This window comes from Marmota monax, unplaced genomic scaffold (assembly GCF_021218885.2).
Source record: "Marmota monax isolate L192 unplaced genomic scaffold, Marmota_monax_Labrador192_F-V1.1 WCK01_AAM20220418_F8-fsc01708, whole genome shotgun sequence".
Lineage (NCBI taxonomy): Eukaryota > Metazoa > Chordata > Mammalia > Rodentia > Sciuridae > Marmota > Marmota monax.
The window spans coordinates 9,194-29,155 of record NW_026693160.1 but is presented as its reverse complement, the minus strand read 5'-3'; the positions used below and the strand labels follow the sequence as shown (position 1 = coordinate 29,155).

Sequence of the window (19,962 nt, the reverse complement as noted above, 5' to 3'; positions counted from 1 at the left end):
TCCTTTATACATTTTTCCTTATTCTCTTTAGTATTAATGGTCACTAATGGTAGCTTTCACACAGAAACTGGGAATTCCTTAATGCAGGGATCTTGTATCAATTATCTTTGTAATTCCTGAAGTGTCTGTGAAGGTGTTTGTACATTAAGGCCACTGAATAACTTCTTGGTGAGTACAAGAAGGGTCCTTCACTCCAAACCTAGAAATATGGAGAGGATACACTATAAAGTTCCTCAAGGATAAATGGCAGCAGCTAGCATAGAACATATTTTAAGGTAGGAGATATTTTTGTATTCATTATATATAAAAGAATGCATATGACCTTGTTCCTTTTCCTTGTAATATCAAACATCAAAGAAAGACTGCTCTCTCTCTTCAGGGATGATAATGAACAGATTATTACCTAAAATAGTTATCACTGTCCATCAAGAGGACCCTGGAAATTTCAGAGTCCAGAGGAGATGTTCCAAGGTCCTGCTCTAAGATTTCAAGATTATATTTGAAATCTCTTGGTTATAGAGCCATAGACTGAAGGATCTGAAGTTTCTAGAATCTTGGTTCTAGTAACCCAAGGCCCCAGACACTTACCTGGGAACTGGGTAGTTCAGTTGAATGTTCAATGATGCAACTGTTTGAAGGCCAGGGATGTCTCCCTTCTCCTGTGACTCTCTAGTAATTAAACAGTTGTGTCTCCCAGTATGTGGACTCTCTCCTGCCTTGACACCTCACAGCATCTGGCACATATGAGTGGCTCAGAAAATCTCAGCAGGTGAAACCATGAATGACATTTTGTTCTTGCAGTTTTCTTGATTTCTGACCAATTTAAAATTAAAACAAAAAAGTCTTAAGTAAGTAAATTTGTGAGTTGCATTGAGATTCTGGGAAAAAAATATAGATTTGTTAGTAGTGATGTATTAAGTGATTTGTTATGACTGTTCTGTATCATTTCCCATGGCTCCCATCCCATTCCCCTCATTAGTTTTGCTTTTTCAATGCTAGAATTTCTTTCTCCCTTTTTTTCCCCTCCTGAGCAAGTGGAAGAACCTTAAGTTTGTTACATGACTTTGGAATGATTTCAGACTGCAGACTTCAGCTGATGATCCCCCAAATGAATCATCTTTCCCTTATTACTTGATGATGAATATGAGTGTTTATAAACTGGGGGTTGGGAAAGGAGACAAGAAACAGGAATGGAAAACATACAAAGCCCTGGATGTACTAATGCAGTCTGAACACATTTATTCAGGGGGGAGGCAGGGGCAGTGTGAGAGGTCATTCTCTACTAAGTATCTAAGTGCAGAGCTCTTTGTCCTCAAAGAAAAGCATTATTACCCTATGTAGTGGAAACAAACAACAAAAATCATTTTGGTGTGATGCAAAGTACCTACATTTAAATCCCAGCTCTCATTTAAGTCTGTGTGACCTTTGACCACTTACTTGTAAGAACTTTTTGTTTTTCTAATTTATCAAATGAGAATGATAATACAGACCTCCTTGCAATATTGTCAGAGAGGTCAGCAGGAATCATGAATGCAAAGCACATACTCAAGTCAGTGATTTCAGTCCTCATTGCCATCAATGGCCCTAAGTGAGGGCCTTAAACCCTGCTCCTTGACCCTGCCTCAGTAATTCTAAGGAAAATCCTGACTGACTTCACATGGAACCCAAGATTATCAGCACATCTTCTCTCTGAATCCTTCTTTCTTTAATTTCTATTGGAAGACTCTCTGCTCCAGTATTCCTCTGCATGCCCATTTTTCCATGTTTGTCTGCAGAGTTAATATAAAAATTTAAATCTTGGTTCTCTTTCTCTTTTACAGGGACTCTATAATGGAGATGATTTTGGTTGGTGTTACACAAGATGTCTTTAAATTATTCAAAGGAGGGAAAGATAGGCTTCCTTGAGGATGTCCCCAGGGTCAGGACTCTCTCAACAGAGACCATAGAATCAGTGAGCCAGGGATGATATAGGGCCAGGTGCTGGGCAAGATGTCAGGGCCCCAGATCATCTCTTTATGCTAGGGACAATTTTTCCAGCCTGAGATTCTTTACTATGAACCTGAAACATCTATTTCCTTTCCTTCAGATTACACTGATATTGGCTTTTCAACCTGATGCTGAACTTTGCACATTTTATGGCTCATCAGTTTCCAGAGAGTATTTTCCAATGCAAATGCTGAGGCCCAAGTCCCAGATTATGATTCAGCATCAGAGATTTGGGGAATCAGCACATGACCCTATGATAATTATTTTTTTTTTATTCAGTAAACATGTGCTGTACATTTTCTATGTGCCAGGCTCTCCTCTAGGAACTGGGAATGCATTGGTAAAAAGGGAAGAAAAGTTGCTGCTCTTACAGGGTTTCCATCTGTCAGAGGGAAAAAGACAAAAAGGAACTACTGAATAAAGTACACAGCAGATAGAAGTAGTAAGTGCAATGTAGAAAAATAAAATAGAGAAAAGGGCTAACAAGTTTATCACATCACCTGTTTCCAAGAACTTCTTAATTATCCTAAATCCTAAGTGTATCTTTTCTTTATATATATATTTTTTCTGGTCACATTACCTGGTCCTTACCCCAGTTGCTCCCCTTGCTGAACAATTTAGCGACATGATTTCTAACCCAGGACAGGACCCTCACTCTAGTTTCATCAGTTTGGGCAGAAGGACTTGACTCCTCACAAGACCTCCCATAGCCCCTTACATGACTTGTCCCAGTTTATCAATCAGCTGAGAGGAAACTCTGGGGAGGACAGGGAGAGAAAGAAAAAGAAAAAGTTTAAAAGAGTACTGTGCAAAGTTGCAAAGAGTACTGTGGAAACTAAGTTCCTTTCTGAATTCTGACCCTGGTCTGATAGACTGAGGCTGGGAGCCAGAGGAGTATTTGAACCTTAGATGGGATGGTCATATGTCACATTAAAAATATCTTCATCCTCTGGCAACATCTCCTTGTCTAGAAGCCCTGGGAAGTACTTGCTTCAGTCATGGGTAAAGATTTATGCTTGCTTCCATGTTGCCTTAGAAGTAGATTAATTTCTTAGCTCTGAGGCTTTCAGTCAGCAAAAATTACATAGAAGGGAATTCCAAGTCCTGATGAAGGTGAGTCAGGGAGTTCCTTGGAATAACCCCACTGCCAATCAATAGAATGGGATGAGGCCATCCATTGTGAGGGCTGGTGAGGACACCAGCATATTCCTTTCTCCTGAGTCAGGTTCTCCTTGGTAGTTAAAACTGGCCCTGGTTTCCTGTGGGGAGTAGGCACTCTGCTGCCTCACTCCTCTTCAAGCCCCTTTGCAACTGAGCTGCTTCCTTATCCTTTACAAAGCAGTTTGATAAAGACCTGTCTGTAGGCATGTGTTTCTCTTCCTTGTAACTGTGATTTCTCCCTTCAGCACAGGTGGGTGGATTACTGGCAGGCAAGTATCTCTTTATCTTCTTTCTTGTCAGACCATTAAAGTTTGTAATTTGTAGTGATAAAGTTGTTTTGTCTTAAAATAAATAGGGAGTAGAAGATAATTCAGGTGTTCTTGATACTCATGGGCTTAAGACTCATTTTGATGATGAAGTAGATATTCCTAAGTGATCCCTGGCCATAGACATAAGAGTTGATCTGAATACACCATAAAAATCAGCCTACTTTTTGTGCCAGCCTTCAGTAGATCAAGGCAGAACATAAGAAAGCCAGCAACTAAACCAAGATACCTGTGGCCTCTGTTCTTATCTTCCTGCTTAATTTTCGTGCAAAAAAATTTATATATATTTATATATATGTCAGGGAAGTTGGGGAGAGTTAAATAGAACTTCTGGAATCTTATAATGGAAGGAAGACCATGGAAGAAAGGAAATACAGGAAAAAAAGCAACTCCTTTAGATAACACCTTTCCCAAATCCTCACAACCTTCTGGGTTTGGAATTCATTAAATAAAGAAAGCAACCAAAGTCCAGAGAGTTCTTCCCAGTTTTATTGCCAATAACTTACATCAGTGTTTTGTGTCCCCTGGCTACACAAATTATGATGCTATCACTTTTTGAATATAATTGTGATGATTTTTGGTAACCTCTGAAGCCCCTCTCCTTTTTCCCTAATAATAACAATGGATTTTTACTGATCCATCCATTTTTACACATCGGGTCCCCATTTGACTAAGAGCATATTGTGAGATACAGGCTAGGGCAGAGATGGAGGGTAGGGCCTTTTTATGGCCAACCTAAGAGAGTGCCCTGACTGTGCATGCAGGAAAAGGTTGCCAGGCAATTGCTAAAGGGCAGGAAGCATAGGGCAGCTGTCTCTAGGAACATGCCAGCCGTCATGCTACATACCACAGTCATTGATGCTTGAGTCTCTAATCCATAAGATAAAAGCCAGGCTGTTGGAAACCTTCCACAAGACTATTGCTAACTGAGCTCTTCTAACCTGCATAGAAGGCAAGAGGCTTTCCAATGGACTAGTTCAAGCCCAAATCCAACAATTGTCCAGTATTACTTCACCAACTATCAGGGATGACCTAATGGAACAGTTAATGGAAGTAGACAGGGTGTGAATCTTAACTCAGGAGTTTGCTATCTATATGATTTTCAACAAGGTCTTAACTAGTCTAAACCTCAGTTATCCCACTTTGTAAATGAGCTAATAGTATATACTGGATAGGGCTTAGTGTACTGCCCACTACACAACTCCAGGGGGTGCTGTTTGCAAAGATCATAATGGAAATAGAAACACTAAAAGTTGTGTGATACAAAAATGCTTGTTATTATAAATATTAGCTATAATCGATACATGTAAATAATTTAGCACAATATCTATAATAGTTTTACGAAAAGAATCCAATATCGGTCTCTCAAGAAATTGACTGTGATTTGTTATACTTTTTTGAACCTTGATTGTAAGAAGAAAAATGTTTAGAGGAAAGAACATAGTCTGCAAAGGCCAGTAGGTAAAAAAGTGACTTATTTAGGGAATCAAAAGAATTTCTGCATTCAGGAGCACAGAGATCTTGAGCTTACTACTGAGGGGTTTGACCATAGGGCATGAGGCAAAATAGAGCCAACAAAGGGTTTTAAGTAGAGTCATAGTGTCAGATCTGTTCCTTAGCAAGTTTATATTTTGGCTGAAATGTGAAAAATAAAATGATGAATTTGGCAGTGAATTGAAGGAGTGATTAATTATATCAGGCTTGGAGACAGATGCAGGTTTGAATATTTCTTCAGGGTTTACTCTCTGTGTTCATTACTGTTATTTGTTGCAAATATTTAACCTTTTTTGATCCTTATCAGTCTCCAAGCCATTTTAAGTTGCAAGTCTACTAAAAGGATAACTACCCCTTTTTAAATGTTAGCTATCTGCTCTTTCATTTTTGAATACCTGGTAGGCATTGGGATTGTTTAGAAATCAGATCTCAATATAGTAGGCATGAGCTGGTCTCCTTGTTTCCTCCTATCCCCTACAATCTCTCCACTGAACCAGGAGAGAGCCTGTTCTAAAAGGAAAACCAGATATTACTTTATGATCCGAACCCCCTGGGATTCCTGTCTCTCTCCTCATCAAAGCCAGTACCTCAGTGGCCCCATGATCCATTCCCACTCCTGCTCAGCCCTTCCTCCATGCTGGTTTCTCTGTAGTTCTGGGATGTGCCAAGCACCATTACCATCACCATTACCTTTGTCCTTTGTTGTAATACTCTTCTTGCAGTACCCACAAGGTTTGACATTTGCTTCCTTCAGGACTTTGCTCAAATGTTGTCTTATCAGAGAGGCCTTCCTTAACCATCTACTGTAATATCATGCTGCTGTATGTGTGTATGCATTCACACACACACACACACACACACAGTCTGTCCTCCTTAGACTGATTCTGCCCTGCCCACACAGTAGCACTTTTTATCACCTGATATTTCATTTATTCCGTTGTTTCCTCCCCATTAGAATATAAGCTCTGAGAAGACCGAGACTTTGTTTTATTCACTGGTGAATTCTTAGTTCTAGAAGAGAGACTAGTGAGTCATTCTAAATTTCATATTAAGCACACATAAATTATGGAATAAATGGATGTATAAGGGAGTTGGAACTAAATCTCTTTCTATTTTTCTTGCAGGCCAGTTGAAGGTCATCTTGTTTTAAGCAGGCATCTCACACCCCATCCAAGCCCTGTAATGGCTAAACAAGCAGATACACATTGACTATGAACTCTTACATGCTTTGTAAATGTGTTTCTTTCATTTGTCAGCCTTTTACCCTCTCCTGGTCTTCTTCAGTATGGGAGAAATACAAAAGAAGGCTAGCTACCAATAGTGATGAATTACAAAGGGCTTGAGGCCATGGTGGGATCTTGAGGATCTTCCAGAATGTGCTGACCATGGTGATTCTTCTGGGACCTTGGAGCAGTTTTCAGTGTAAGCCATCAGCAACAAACAGACAAATATGGGTGGCTCTCAGGAAGTATTGAGCTATGGGAGCATCTCACCAAGATCCTCTTTTAACTTTTTCCAGGCCACAGGGTAATTTTCTGGCTCAGGACCCTTTTCCTATCCATGTTCTATGGATGTCATAACTGTCCTCCCCTGAAGCCTTCCAGATGAGAGTTGCAGACCTTCCTGTACTTCATCGTCCATTCCCTACCCCTTTTACCCCAGCCCCCACACCCGAGGTCCTGGAAGCAGAGGTGATGTGAGATCAGAGCTGAGTTTTACATGAGCTGGTGGTTGAATGTAGGGTTGTGGTCATTCTATCCACTACTTTGCTTGCCATTCTCTGTGTTCCTCAGTGACTCTGTTGCCATATCCCTAATTGCCTATAGCCCTTCATTATACACACACACACACACACACACACACGTATACTTTGTGGTCACTGTTGCTATGCTAAATAAGCTAATTTAGATGGAATCATTGTTCCTGCATATTTTGGTCACTTGAGCCCACAATAGAACTAATGTGTATTTTGGAATGACCATGGAAAGTATGACACTGACACAGAGAAGGAAGATTTTATGGCTGGTAATGCAGATTTCAAAGCCTGCCAGGGTCTTACAGACAACCAGACCTGGACCTGGTTATCTTCCTTTCTGTTGGGGACAGCCTGCAGGTTGTAAAGCAGGCTATGTATACAGATAGAAAGCGCTGTTCTTCAAGTACCAGATGCCCAGTTGTTAATATATCTGGAGATCTGGGTTGCTGAAAATTAGGAGAAAATGTGCTCTCATCAAAACATGTTTTTAAAACCTGTACTTAATGTGTGGAAATATTGCATTACAGTGGAATTTTTTTTTTCCTCTTGAGAACAAATACCATTGAGCTTTGATTGCAGGCAAATGTAGAGATTTCTCTGTTTCCAAGTTTAGAGCCATAGGGTGTGATTTCTTGAAATATAGTGTAAGTGTACTTCAAAATTTAAGATCATCACCATGCCTTGTGTTGGTAGGAGTTTTTCAGAGCCTCAGTTTCAATGCATGAATCTTAATAAAGTGATTTTCTCAATGAAAAATGTCCTTGAAGACAAACATACTAACAAAAATTTAAAAGAAAAATCTGCTTTAGCAACAAGGAGGTGATTTTTTAATGCTTCAAAAGTTTTGTTTTTCTTTCTTGTTGCCCATTAGTATGAATAAATGTGTGCTTAATAAAGGCAGGCTTACAATTGAACTTTTCATTTCCAGGAAGTCAGTCATGGGTCTTGCTCAGTGAATGGAACTACATGTAGGAAATTCACAAAAAGAGAAACCAAACTGTAAATTTCACAAAGGGTTGCCTAATCACTGATGGAGTCAGATTAATGATGATACACCAGAGATATTGTGATGGTTAAACATACAGAAATTTTTGTTAAAGGTATTAATCATGCTTTGGATTTGGGTCTAATGATGTGATTTTTTTTCTGCCTTCCCTGCCGCCATCTTCTTTTTACCAATAGGTCAGGATAGTTGGACATCTCCCTGTACAACATGCCTTGGTGAAGCCTCTCATCCATGTTTCCAATGGGATTTCATCTTTTAACTCTGATGGCTTTCTTATTTTCCCAGATGGATCATATAACTGCTGAGACTGAAATGGAAGGAGAAGGAAATGATACAAGCAAGTGTACTGGCTCATATTACTGCAAGAAAAGGGTGATTTTTGCCTATTTGGAAGCCCCAAGACCCTTCTTTCAGAGACAAGATTGCTAGAGCTACTGGGTATTTTGAGGACATTGTCAACATGTTTTGGGAGTCTCTATCATTGCCTACCAGTTTGTGTTCTTTATCAAACTCATCACATCCCAAGAAAAAGAAATAACCATAAAGAAAAACAACGGAAAGACTACCAAGATGACTGTGAGGATCTGGAATGAGACTATGTTCAACCTGACTTTGGCCCTGGGATTTTCTGCTCCCAAGGTTCTGCTTTCAGTTATTGAATTATGTGGCCATAACTTCACTGCAGGAGACCTGGGGCCCAGCACCATCGTGGGAAGTGCTGCCTTCAGCATGTTCATCATCATTGCACTTTGTGTTTAGGTGGTTCCTGATGGAGAGACGAGGAAGATTCAGCATCTGCATGTGTTCTTTGTGATGGCAGCCTGGAGCATCTTCACCTACACTTGTCATTTCTCCTGATGTTGTGGAGGTCTGGGATGTTTTGCTAACTTTCTTCTTCTTTCCCTTCTGTGTTGTGTTTGCCTGGGTAGCAGATTAGGAGGCTTCTGTTTTACAAGTACGTCTACAAGCAGTATCAGGCTGGCAAGCAGAGGGGAGTGATCACTGAACACGAGGGGGACCAGCCATCTTCCAAAATGGAAATTGAAATGGATGGGAAAGTAGTCAGCTCTCATGTTGACAATTTCTTAGATGGTGCTCTTATTCTGGAGTTCAATGAGAGAGGGACCAAGATGATGAATAGGCTAAGGGAGAAATGGCGAGGATTCTGAAGGAACTGAAGCAGAAACATCCAGAGAATGAAATAGAGCAGTTAACAGAATTAGCCAAGTACTAAATCCTAACTCAGCAACAAAAAAGCCGAGCATTTTACCACATTCAAGCTACTTGCTTGATGACTGGAGCTGGCAACATTTTAAAGAGGCATGCAGCTGACCAAGCAAGGAAGACTGTCAGCATGCAAGAGGTCAACATGGAAGTGGCCAAAAGTGACCCATTTAGCCAGGTCGTCTTTGAGCAAGGGACATATCAGTGTCTGGACAACTGTGGTACTGTGGTCCTGACCATTATCTGCAGAAGTGGGGATTTGACCAACTCTGTGTTCCTTGACTTCAAAACAGAAGAGACATGGCCAATTTTGGATCTGATTATGAATTTACTGAATGACCTGTTGTCTTAAACCTGGAGAGACCCAGAAGGAAATTAGAGTTGGCATCATTGATGATGACAGCTTTGAGGAGGGTAAAATTTTCCTTGCACACCTCAGCAATGTCAAAGTATCTTCTGAAGCTTCCAAGATGGCATCCTGGAAGCCAATCATGTCTCCACTCTTGCTTGCCTTAGATCACCATCCATGACCACAGTAACCAGTTTTGATGACAACCATGCTGGTATCTTTACTTTTGAGGAACCTGTGACTCATGAATTAGAGCATTGGCATCATGGAGATGAAGGTATTGAGAACATCTGGAGCTCAGGGAAATGTTATCATTCCCTATAAAACCATCGAAGAGAGTGCCCGAGGTGGAGGGGAGCCTTTGAGGACACTTGTGGAGAGCTCGAATTCCAGAATAATGAAATCGTGTAAGTTCTTTTTATGTGTTTGTGTGTATATTTGAGTGAGTGAGTGCATGACTGTGAGAGTGTGTGCATATTTTTAAACCAAATGGCATTAAAGGAACAGAGTATTATGGAAAACAGCTTTCAAAGTACCAGTCCTTGCTTGGGTGTCACCTATCAATATGTACTAGACACAGATCTTAATTTGACATTGAGATCTTTTTTACTTTTGTCCTTTTACATATTTGATACACTGTAGACCATGATAAAATGAAGCTTATGATGTAAGTTATCAGATCATTTAAGATGGGTTGGAAATTCTGTATTCTGTATAGGATCATGCAGTATATATATATACAGAAAAAGAATTTTTAACACATCACAAAAGGTTTCTACTTTCATTGCTGAGTACAAACTGGGAAAGCCCAAAAAAGAAATACCTTTAAAAAGAATTTCCTGGATGCTAGGACTGAGTGGAACTATTTGTGGTTTTCATCTGACATTGTGGTTTTATGACAGTATAATGTTTCTGCTTGTATGCAAGTGTTTAATTATGACTTAATGACCAACCCTGCTTCTTCAGTGTTATGCCATTATGAGAAGAACATGTATCCATTATTTATTTCCAGTCTAATTTTACTTTATATGATTACATAAACCTTTTTTCCCTGCTCATATAGAGATGGGCAGAGAAATCAGATTCTGTGCAAGCATCCTAGTTGATGGGGAACAGGTCAGAGAAAGAAGTAGGAACAACTTACTCTATTGGCACTTTACAGTGGTAACTCTGTTATGAAGTGATTCTTCCACTGAGAGCTGCCTTTGAGAGATATATTCTTCCTTCCTTGCCTTAGATAGGGCTTTGCACTTAATTCCCCAGAAAAAAAAAACAGAGATTCTGACTCAGTGACCAGTGTCCAAGAAGGAGGGAGGGAGGGAGAAAAGGAAGAAGAGAAGGAAAGGAAAGAGGGAGGAAGAAGAACCAGAAACTCCGGTATCACTGTATTATCTACAGGGTAACAAAGGATATTATGGTGAGTAATTACGTTTTTGAAACAATTACAATTTAAGAATTTCAAGTAAGAAAAACAAATATATTAACTATAATTACTTTTAAAAATGGTTCTAGTGGTATGTAATATATTTGAATGGCAAGGTGCATACTCTCCAAGTATGAAATTTCTCCTCTTGAATATGTAAGAAAAACAAAACAAAAAAGGTGGGGGTGAGTAGAGAAAACAGGTTTTCTTGAAAAAGCTTTGCAGGGACCTTTCATCTCTTTGCCATGTGTTAAGAGATGAGAAGTTACTTAGTACAGTATCACAATGAAGTTCAGTAAAGCAGAGATTATAATATCCATCTTCTGATGTGTGTATGTGGGCAATAGTGTTTGATTAATGTCTACTTTATGTTGGTTCTCACGTTGATAATGTTCCACTTACTGTGATGGGTTTCACTAAATCCATGCCAACTAATCTTAACTTTTCAACAACATTCAATTAGGGAATTCAACAAGGAATTCTGTATAAAGTTAACAGCTAATAAAAACGCAAATCAGAAATATGTTAATTTCATTTGTGGTTTGGTAGGTGATATCTATAAATTTGAAATGCTACTAATGATTGTTCTTTAATGATACTATTTAAGTAGTATTAATTATTACAAAATATTGTTTGTTCTTCCAAACTCTAATATTAACTGTTCTGGAAAATGTTAAGGCCAATTAATTAATGAGGCTACAAGTCAAATTTAATTGCTGAACCCGCGCCGCACATGGGAGCCCTGGGAGGGGTGCAGCATCCTTCAGCGTCCCAGGCTGCCAGCCAAGGTCCCTGGCTGTGGTACTGGTCCCGGTCCCGGGAGGGGCGCTGGGGGCAGACAAAGTGGTTTAAGAATGGGAGCCCCGCCGCGCCGCGCCATTCCCCAACATGCAGACCGCGCCGCCCAGATCCTTGGCCGGCCTAGAGTTTACAGAGTGAGAACTGGGATGTGGACCACTGGAAGGTGTGGATGAATGTCTGCTTCTTCCTTCCTGGCCTGTCTGCCCTTGTCCCTTCTCCTTACAGCTTTGAGCTCTCCTGGCAGTGTGACTCTAACCCAGGTGGTGTTGACCAGGGGCCATGAGCCTGTTGCCAGGCCCCTTCCTGGCCCTGGAGGCTGCTGGCTGTGGCTGGCTGTGCCTTAGCAGTCTCACCAGCTTTTCCTGCTTCTCGCTTGGCGGTGGTCCCTCTGCCTCCTGTTGAGCACCAGGGCATGCTTCTCAAAGGATGCAGGAGGTGATGGGCATGGATTGCTTTTGCTTTGCGGGGTGTCCCACTGCTGTGAACTTTCCTGTGTGCATCTGGGACATGCAGGAGGTGCTGTCGAGGTGGTGGGGATCCTGTCTTCAAGACCCGCAACCAGTCTCCCCTGTGCGTCCCCAAGGCCAGGCACATGACAGCAGAACCCCAGGTGGAGCACTCACAGGAGCAGCCCGAGAGACGGAATGGCTGTGAAAGGGTGACAGTGATGCATGCGCACAGGGGCACTCAGACCAGCTCTCCATTGACCTGAGACGCTAGCATGAGGAATGAGCTGGGGTAGTTACGGTCGGTGGTGGAGGACAACTAGGAGGCTGGTCCCAGAGGCGAAGGTGATTGTGTTTCTGATAAAATAAGTTTCAAAGTAGAGGAGGAAGAAGATGATCCAGTTCCCAGCCACTGTTTGGAAGGAGTGGACTTTCAGAGTGAGCAGGAGGATGTGAGGAGCAGTCGGAGGGCCAGGCTGGTGGCGCCTCAGCAAGGAAGACTGTGGGGTTCTGTTCCCCCAGTAGAGCAGCAGGCTGCACAGAGTGGCCATGGAAGCAGTAACCCAGAGCCTCCTCTCCAGCTGCCGCATCAGCTCCAGGAAGAAATCTCCAGCGTGGAAGCATTTCTTCATCTACCTCAGAGACAGCACTAAGACAATATATAGGCACTGCATGAAGGAGTTCAGCAGGGGCAAGAAGGAGAAGGACCTGAGCACCAGCTGCCTCATGAGGCACATAGGCGGTCACACCCCACCAAGCTAGTGCAGGAGAACTGAAGTGTGTCCCTGGGCTCCTCCTTGCTGTCACCCTTGCTCCTGCTTCCACACAGCCTGCAGAGATCAGGGACCTGGGCTCCAAGCTCTCACCCATCAGAATTGCCCAGAAGATGGCAGCTACGATCCCATTCCCTGACCACAAGCAGGAAGAGCCTGTGTTTGTGGTCTCTCCTGAGGTCTCTGACATACTGGTCACTGGAAGTACAGCAGAGAGGAGGCCCAGGAAGGGTCTTCCCCCACCTTGCCATGCTCCACTACTAGGGGACAACAGAGGGCATGGGAGAAAGAAGTCTTTGCCTTCCCAGGAGCACGGGGGCCAGAAGGAGGTTGGCCATCTGGAAGCACTTCTACCTATCCCCACTGGGTAGCTCCAAGGCCTTCTGCGTGCACTGCATGAGTTTAGCAGTGGTAAGAACGGAAAGACCTGGGCACCAAGTGCTCATCCAGCACATGTGGAGAGCGCAAGGCTCCATCATGCTGCAGGAAAACGGGGATGGCTTGGGCATCCCCCTCCTGTACCCCACACCTCCCCAACCTGCTGCCCACCCTGCTGCCTACAGAGGGGGAGCCCGGATCGGTCTAAGATTGCCCCTCGACCTCCTCGTCCCCAGACAGGCTGGCTGAGGACCTGCCTGGGGATGCACTCTCAGGGATGTGTCCGTTCTGTCATCCTCCGAGGATGTGGGCGAGTCCTCTATGGGTGTCTCTCCTAAGAAGTGGCAGACCAGCGTGTAGAGCCCAAGGAGTTGTGAGCCTGGTGCTGTCTTCCAGCAGAACAAGAAGGTCAAGAAGAGGCTGAAGTCGGAGGTCTGGTATCACTTCTCATTGGCCCCCATGGACAGTCTGAAGGCCCTGTGCCTGTACTGTGACTGCGTCATCAATTGGGGGAAGAAGAGGGATGTGGGCACCAGCTGGTTGATGTGGCATCTGTACAGACGCCACTCCGAGGTGGTCGGGGCCCAGAAGGGCTTCCTGGGTGCCAGTTTGGCAAACTCTCCAGATGCCACTTTGGCTTCTGCAGAAAGCTCCTCCAAGACGACTGGCCTGCCAGTGGTGGTCAGGAGGAGCCACCAAGCATTATTTCCATCAGCAGCAAGAAGACCTCAAGCTGTGGAACCACTTCTCCATTTCTCCGTTTGCTCTGTGGACTCCATCAAGGCGGTGTGTCTGCACTGCAGCTGGACCATCAGCAGGGGCAAGAAGCCCACCAACCTGGGCTCCAGCTGCCTCCTGAGGCACCTGCAGAGTTTCCAGTATGTACTGAAGGCAGAGGTCCACCCCAAGACCACCCTGTCCAGCTCTCCAGGCGTCCAGGGGCCACTGAGCACGGAGCTGTTGGGCAGGTCCTCCTTCAATGACCCCAGTGAGAAATTTTATGACTCTCACCCAATTGCCAAAAAAAAAAAATCACCAGTCTGATAACAGAAATGATCACACTTGACCTCCAGCCATACTCCTTCGTGGACAAAGGTTTGTTTTATCAGGCTGCTCAAATACTAGAAACCTCAGTAATCTTTGTACTCCCCTTCCTACTTCTCCAGCACAGCTATCCCGGGCATGTATGACAATGTGAAGCAGATGATTCTGACAGCAGCTCAAGGAGGCTGACAGTGGTGTGGTCCACTTCACATCAGGAATATAAATGAGTACCCAGACCCGCGAGTACCTGACCATCACTGCCCACTGGCTCACCTTCGCGTTCTCGGCCTGCCCACACTGAGAGGACCACCACTGATCAGCACTTTTGGATGTGTCACAGTTTGACACTGACTATGGCGGTGGCAGCATCCAGAAGCAGCTGAAGTGCTGGTGAGAAGCCTGAGTGTTGTTCATCGGCCTGCAAGTGGGCATCATGGTCACCGACAACTGGAGCAACGGCAAGATTCTGATAGAGGTGGAGCACTCGAACGTGCCCTTCTTCAGCCACATGGTGGACCTGATCATAAGTGAGGCCATCAAGAGCCAGAGGATGGTGCAGAGCCTGCTGAGCACCTCTCGGAAGCTGTGTGAGTGGCTCCAGCGCAGTCCAGGTGGAGCACGTCCCTGCACATGCTGGAGTGGCTGCTGGAGCAGAAGAGGGCCATTAAGGAGATGTCCATCGAGTGCAATTTCAGAGAGCTGGTCAGCTGCTACCAGTGGGAAGTCATGCAGTCTGTGTGTCATGCACTGAGGCCCTTTGATGCTGCAAGCCCAGAGATGAGTACCCACGTTGTCCACTCTGAGCCAGGTCATCTTCATGATCCACATCCTCAGCAGGAAGGTCGAGATGCTTTTTGGGGAGACGATAGGCATCGACACTATGCTGAAGTCACTGAAGAAAGACATGGTGAGCCTCCTGTCTGCTACCCTCCATGACCTGCTGCTGGAACCCTGCTACAAAACCTCCCTGTTCACAGAGGAGGAGGTGGAGCAGTAAAGGCAGGATCTAATCAGGGAGCTCAAAATATTGAATTCTACCTCAGAGGGCACAGCCACCTCCAATGGCTGTGATTCAGGGCCGGGTCTAGAGACTGGAGGGGAAAGCCTGTGGTCGCTGGTGGCCAAGGTGGAGAGGAGAGAGAGGTGGGAGAGGCTGCCCAAAATCATGGTACTCACCTATCTGGAGGAGGAGGTATTGGAGCACAGCTGCGACCTGCTTGCCTACTGGAACCTCAAGCGGTCGTCCTCGCCTGGACTGCCCACTTTGGCCACCAGATTTTGGGGCTGTCCCCCAAGTACCATCCCTTTGGAAAAGCTGTTCAGCACACTCACGGAGAATGGCAGCTTTGGCCAGCCCCAGCTCACGATGAAGCATTTTGAAAATCTTATATTTTTGAAAGTGAATCTTCCCTTGATATACTTTCATTATTGAACTCACAACAGAGTTGCCAGACCAGAGATGCTCTCCGCAGTGCTGACTGGCTGTTGTACCAGGGCTGTGACCCACCCAACGGGAACATGTGGGACATCAGGCCAGCATCTGGGGCCACTTGCCAGCCCACAGTGCAAGATAACCTCACAGGTGCCTTACTCCTGTGGGGCCAGGTAGCAGTGGTTGAGGAGTCCAGTGGATGCAGATGTCTCCAGTTATGAAGTGGGGATCAGGTTTTAATTTATAACTACAACATCTTTTTAAACTTAGGGGTCAGAAATTTGTTTTATTAGAATGGAGACAAGATGTAAACAACTCTATCCTGTAGACTGTTTATTCAATTGTGTAAACACCATGAATCAGGTACTGTATTTTAGTTAAATATTGCTTTAATTGCAACAAAACCACTTTTGTGGTTGTGAAATGAAACTTGTAAATAGGAGGTGGAGCTGAAGCCATCCTGACTGAGCAGTTTTAACTGCAGGTTCTAAAGTGTGTCTAGGAATGGAGAGAATATCCTGGAAGCAGACTGTTTACCACAGAGACAAAGTGTTTGAAAACAAAACTGTACTTGTCACAGAGCTTGTAGTTGTGGTTCACGGTTGCAGGCATGTTCCATTTCAAGTCTTTGCATTCAGGGTTGCACAGTCCATTCATTCACTCAGACGTTCCAGACTGTCTGTCCTGAGTCCTTGAGATGGGAGTCCCTTGTGTCCCTGCTGAGGATTCAGCTGGTGCAGAGCAGGGCAGTGCAACAGGAGGCCCATTGCCTGCATCTTGCGCCTCTGACGCAGTGTTCTGAGCAGTGGAGCTCTGTGTGCACTGACCCAAGTTCTGGGACCACGGCCTTGGGCCCTGGAGGCAGTAGTGACCAACGGGGGCATCTGGAAGGCTACAGTTGTGAGGCTAGCCTTAGGCATTTACAATTTTTTTTTTTTTTTTTTTTTTACGATAGGAAAGATTCAGCCATCACCCGAGTATTTTAGAATCCCAAGAACGTCCAAATGAAATTATCAATTGTCAGATTCTTTTAACAATATGTCTTCAAAGTTTTTGCTTTAACATCTGAAAAAGGTTCATGTTTTCATTTCAGATCATTAAGTGTTGCAGGTGAGACAACTTGCCCATCTGCCATGACCTCTTAGGAAGTTGTTGTTCTGTTCAAATACTGTACCTACACTTACTCTAAATTCGAGTAGACTGTGTTTTAGTGTATTTATAAATGATGGATTCAGTTTCTGAAATTAAACTTTTTATTTGCAATTTCCAAAAAAAATTAAATTACTTGGAGCTCAATAATATCATTTGGGAAGATAATTGGAAAAAAATGAGCATTTACTATGATATATTTAAAACAGAGTTGAGAAAACTATGTAAGTTGGAAAATTTACATGACATAGTGCTTAGCAAATCAGTTTACTGCAGGCTTCCTATAACAGAATAATGTATTAAACAACGGGTCTATCCAAAATTAATTTTAACAAGTGTTACATTTTCAGGTATGGTTTTAACTTCATTAACTCTAAGAGATGTAATATGCAAGGCATCTATCTCAACAAATAGAGCTTTCTTACACTGAATATTTATATACTTTTTGAACAAAAGACTAAAAGGATTTCAGTGTAAATCCTATCAAATTATTATAATATTATTATCATTATCATTATATTCCATGGGAAAGAAGTACTGTTTTGGCTGTTTATATACCAGTGTTCATCTCTTGCTGCACAGAATTCTGAGAAACAAATACATAGCTATATGATATGGCATGTAGCTTTATAATATGGTACAATAAAACCACCAGATACAAATAAAGTCAAATTTGAAGTGATTAGAACAGAAGAACAATTGTGAATTGGGAAAAATCAGGAATAATGAAAAATACTATAGAAATTGTCATTAGGCAAGAAAAGCTATTAGTACATAGTGCCTTGAATCTAGCATATTCAGGATTTATTTTATAGTAATAAGAGTTTCATTTTAGACTATTAAAACGATAGGCGTATGATATTTTATACTGGAATAGAACTTTCCTAGGTAATGTGCTAATGTAGGAAATTTGTTTGAAATAAATTTAGCATTTCAATGGATTTCTGCTTTAGTGAATTATCTTTCAGACAAGATTATTTATCTCTTTTTGAGCTAAAACACATGTAGTATCATCTGAAAACCTAAAATATAACCACAAGATGTTTTTGTAAATGCCTATGCTTTCTGAATGCATAACTATTATAGAAATAAGATAGGGTAGGAGCCAAAAACATTTGAGTTATATAAAAAATGTTATAATTTAATATTGCCTGGAGACCAAGTTGATTATGTGCAGAAAGGTTCTTTACCATGTCAACCAGATTTCCATTTTTGCTGTTGTAATCTCATTTTCCTAGTGCTAATTACAGTTTGAGGTTATAAGATAGTTTCATAAAAGAAACCATCTTAGCCAATGAAGAAGTTTCTTAGTGTAGGCACATTGAAGTGAATCTGGTCTACTTTCTGAGTCAACATTCAAGGCCATCACACAGCGTTGATTGCTTCCCTAGTTCCGGGCTTGAATTTAAAAATCAATATCAATTCCTACTTAATAAGCTACTGATGAATGACTACCACTGGGCTAATATTATAAGGGAAATCAAAAGAAATATGTTGCTCATACTTAAAGTGGGAGATATATTTTGTAAGTATAAAAATCACTATGAAGATATTGTGCAGTGGGTATAGGAAGCCTTAATCTTGGACAAAATATCTGCATTTATTTTTGGAGGACAGACAGCATAACTGGAAAGAAAGATGGGATGTGCATTTTAAGAAGGTGTCATATCTTGGAAAACATAAGAGCATGGACAATGTCAATGAAGAAGATCATTATCAAAATCAATGACTTAGCCACAATTCATTTCTTTGTGCAGTTTTAAGTCATTATGAATGTGTTTAAATCAATCTGACATGTACCTTAAAGGGTCTTTGTTTGTAGAACCCTTTTGGGGTATAATAGGTAAAATATTAGATGACCAAAAACTTTCTCAAGTGCTTTCTTTTTAAATTTTTTTTTGGTGCTGGGGATTGAACCCAGGGGTGCTTAACCACTGAGCCACATCCCAAGACCTTTTTAATATTTTATTTAGAGACAAGGTCTCACTAAGTTGCTTAGGGCCTTGTTAAATTGCTGAGGCTGGCTTTGAACTCACTATCCTCTTGCCTTAGCCTCCAGAGCCCCTGGTGAGTGCCACCATACCTGCTGTCACGTGCTCTTTTATACATGTAATATGGTGACAACCCAAGGAAGTAAGTAGCATTGAAGAAAAAAGTGAATCTCAGAGATCTAAGAAGTTATGAATCCAGAATTTGAACACCTATTTGACTTCAAAGATATGCATGTGCTTCTCTGAGCCACATTACTTCTTGAAGTTTCTAAAAAAAAATGACAATTTTTCTAGTAAACTGCTGTCAGTATTTTGTTTTGTTCTTTGTGAATTAGTCCTTGATGTCTAGGAATGGTTTTGATTTACTTTAATCTATTAGCCTCATGAATAGTCCTTCCATTCTGCCAACCACTCACCCTCTGTTCTCAGAGTTACCAGTGTACTGCCACTGTCTTAAAAAACCTGAACAGATTTTACAATAAATTTTGATGTGGGAAGAGATGCTCTTTGCATTTTTTCCTGAGAACACCAGTGACCCAGGGCAGGTGATTTAAAGATACTGTATTTACTTCTTTTGAATGGAGCTACCTTAAGGATATAATACCTATGAGAGAGTTATTTAGTGTCATTTTGCTGCTGTGTCTTTATTAGCTGAGGTATGAAAAGTTTCCTGTGGACAACATTGTAATATTGTAATCATGGGAACCTCCTATAAAATATTCATGTGACTTTCTGTTATGGCTACTGATGTCTCATCATTTGAGATTCATTCTTTGGGGTAGGAAAGCTATTTGTCCCCTAATAAAAGGTAAATGCCATGAGAATCTTTAAGTTTCCTTGCAACAGTGGAGTAGAAGTTGTTCTGGGGCAGGAGCCAGGAAAGGATGAAAATTCAACCAATGTAAGGTGGGTCAGCTGCATAGGAGATAATCTTACAACTGCTTTGGTTAAACCAGGTAGGAGGCTGGAGTGGCCTTCAGTGCAAGGTGCTAAGTAGGCAGAACTTTTGTTTTCCTTTTCCATACTTTTTATTAGTGCATTATAGTTGCACATAATAATGAAATTTGTTGTTACATGTTTGCACATGCACACAATATAACAATATAGTTGGGCCAATATCATTCCCCAGTATTTCCCCTTTCTCTCCCTCTGGTCCCTTTCCTCTACTGATCTCCCTTTGATTTTCATGAGAGTCTACCACTTTGCCTTTTCCCACTCTAGCT

The 19,962-nt window shown here is 42.3% G+C and overlaps 2 pseudogenes; both read left to right on the top strand.

Moving 5' to 3' along the window:
• Positions 1-8,041: 8,041 nt before the first annotated feature.
• Positions 8,042-9,713, top strand: LOC124100098 (sodium/calcium exchanger 1-like; annotated as a pseudogene).
• A 1,866-nt stretch (positions 9,714-11,579) lies between these two features.
• On the top strand, positions 11,580-15,599 carry LOC124100097 (zinc finger BED domain-containing protein 4-like; annotated as a pseudogene).
• Positions 15,600-19,962: the final 4,363 nt, after the last annotated feature.